Source organism: Octopus bimaculoides, chromosome 15 (assembly GCF_001194135.2).
Source record: "Octopus bimaculoides isolate UCB-OBI-ISO-001 chromosome 15, ASM119413v2, whole genome shotgun sequence".
NCBI lineage: Eukaryota > Metazoa > Mollusca > Cephalopoda > Octopoda > Octopodidae > Octopus > Octopus bimaculoides.
Genome location: NC_068995.1, coordinates 1,058,269 through 1,061,052, shown reverse-complemented (window position 1 = coordinate 1,061,052; position 2,784 = coordinate 1,058,269). Strand labels below are relative to the sequence as shown.

Sequence of the window (2,784 nt, the reverse complement as noted above, 5' to 3'; positions counted from 1 at the left end):
CAATAGCTGTTCGCCTCATAACTCTACAAGTCAGTAAGAATTCGATTAAGAGACCGAGCATACCGTTGACATTTGTAACCTTAATGCAGAATTTCTAGAGCTTCCCACATTATGTAACACTAGACACATACACACACATACGCGCGCGCACGCACATTCACACGCGCGCATGAACTCACACCAACAAACAAAGCTATAAAGGAACAAAAAAAAAAAGCCACGAGTAGTCTCCCTTGTTTGTACGTCAGATGTCACGAATCGATTATGACATATTTATGAGATCAACAGATTTGGTAGTTCTAGAATCTATATTGTTTGTTACAGAGTGAAAAATCTATTTTCTTATAATTTGTTGAGATACATTTTCATAACTCTGCCTTTATATTTCTGTTTTCGAGAAACCCAAACATAAATCTAGATTGCAAGTAAGTGTACGTTATTATATGTGTGTGTGTGCGTGCGTGCATGTGTGTGTGTGTACCTGTGCGCGCGTGTGTGCATGTGTATTTATCTTCCTATATACTTAGCTCTCATACATACACATGTGTGTGTCGATAGGGCATATAATTACTTCTTTTTAGCTTTTTAGGAAGCTTTTCCACTTGCGAGGAAACTCCGGGAAAATGTCTGAAGGGGTTTCGCTAAAGCTTACTTACATGATTTCAAGAGAATAGCTGGGAAACCGTTGGGCTCAGTTGCTGAGTTTAAGCTCATTCCGTCTCTGACCACTGTGATATCTGCTTCCTAAGTGTTGAGGTCATCAATGGCTCTGAAGACCTGTAAATGTCAAACAACTCAGCTGGCTTATTAAGGGGAAGACACTTTTACATTGTTCACTGAGCACCTCACTTATCCGTTTTTGGGGCCGCAGTCAGTGAACCGTGCCATTGGAACAACGTCCCCATTTTGCACAGATTGCTTTGCAAATATACAGAAAGCTTTAGGGATTGTTTTTATGCTTTTCACAGCTCTTCCCTCCCCCACTCTGCCTGTCTGTCTCTGTCGCTTTTCCTCTTTTCTTTTCATGAGAGAGTCCACCAGACTTATCTCTGAAGACTTTATTTTTGGGTGTGCTGGTGTTTTTGTTTTCTGGGACATATTTAACGCGAACAGCTTGCACTGTCGACATAAATTAAGTTTCAACTCTTTGTCTTCCACAGACAGACCGTCGGTCCAGTTTTGTTTGTGGATCTCTTTGCGGATTGATTTCCAGTTTGTTTTAAGGAAATTCAAGCTGAATATGGCTGGAGTCCTTATACAATAGATGCCGATAGTTCGACTAGGATCATTCATCGTTAGATCTACAGTACGTCACTTTGACATTATGGATAAATCGATATTATTTGTGAAGGAGAGATACAGAATTTTGTTGCCCCTGGCTGGTTGGAGTATCACTTGATCCATGAACAACCCACTAGAAAGTTCGAGTAATGATTCTGCATGCCATTATTCATGCAGCGACATCTCAGGGAGGATGTGGCCCGTAAGGTTATTTGACATTTCGGAGGCTGAAGTCATCTTGAAGAAGTATATTAATGCGGTCGCCCGGGTTTATCAATACCACTTCTGTGCGTCGTCTGAGGCTATCCTTAAATTCACCATTATTTTTCGAAACAGACCAAATTTGAATGTGTCAACAGAGTTAATGGTGTGACATCTTAACGGATGCCCATCGCAATTCCAGCTGGACTCCATTCTGTTTGGACCGCATTTCCACATCATTTATGCCTACAAAGTGATGCGTTTCTCTAAGTGCAATGTATATGGTTTGACTGCATGCAGAGACATCGGACGGACGCGTGCGTAGCTGATTTTCGTGGCCATGCTGTAGCACTCAAGCGTAGTTATTAGTTTATGAAAGGCTTTAAGTTTATTGAAGTTACTTCCCTTTAAAGTGAGTTACTCCGCTTGGACTTACATCAGTCTCCATGCTTGCATTCAAATAGGCTTCCAGACAATTTCTGTCTTTTAAATTTCTCTCAGAAGGCATTGTTCGACTCAAAGCCGTGTAGTGGGATTGAACCCACAAAACACGCGTATTCCAATATCGTTATAACCCAGAAAGTCCTCTGCATTGTCCAAGCACCGATACTTCAATACTAGTTTAGTTTTATACAGAAACATAAAGAGAAAGAGAGAGATACAAGGAGTGAGACAGAGAAAGGTAGATAGGGGAGAGAAAGAAGGAGCTAGAGAAAAGAGAGAAAAACAGAGAGAGAGAGAGAGAGAGGCAGAGAAAGAAAAACAGAGATAGATAGAGAGAAGATAGTATGATTGGAAGAGTTGAGCTGTTGGGAGAGACTGGAAGAGCCATGACTCTACTCCCTGGAGCAAAGATGAGAGAGGTATGCAGTGGGGTATATGTATAGAAGATCCTGGAGGGGTTGGCACCAAGCTTTGGTATCAGCCCCACCCCACCCCCAAAGTGAACGTCACTACACTGTTTCAAAGGTTGCAGCTGTTCTATTTAGAGGTGAGGACCATGTACTACAATAGTTCGGTATTCAAGGGCCCACAGCTATTTAACGCCTTGCCAAAACATCTGAGGGACCTTCATGGAGTAGGGGGTAGATGTTTTTAAGAAACAGCTTCACCTCCTGCTATCCAAGGTCGCAGATGACCTTATATCAAGGCAGGAAACTCAAAAGATGGCAGCAGTGTTGAACTCCCTTCTTCACATGATATTGGCCATTGAAAAGGTGATTACACTGGCGGTGCTCCAGCATGACCACAGCCTTGGGGCTGAAACATATGTATAGTTTTATAAAAAAATATAAGTATATC

The 2,784-nt window shown here is 41.9% G+C and overlaps 1 protein-coding gene across 1 annotated transcript in view; it reads left to right on the top strand.

Moving 5' to 3' along the window:
• The first annotated feature begins 238 nt into the window (after nt 1-238).
• Nucleotides 239-2,784, top strand: part of LOC106874117 (outer dense fiber protein 3-B) — a 4,092-nt gene continuing 1,546 nt past the window's right edge. Inside the window, exon 1 of the mRNA XM_014921724.2 lies at nt 239-425. The gene's annotated coding sequence lies outside the window, so the exon portion shown is untranslated. The remainder of the gene's footprint in view (nt 426-2,784) is intronic.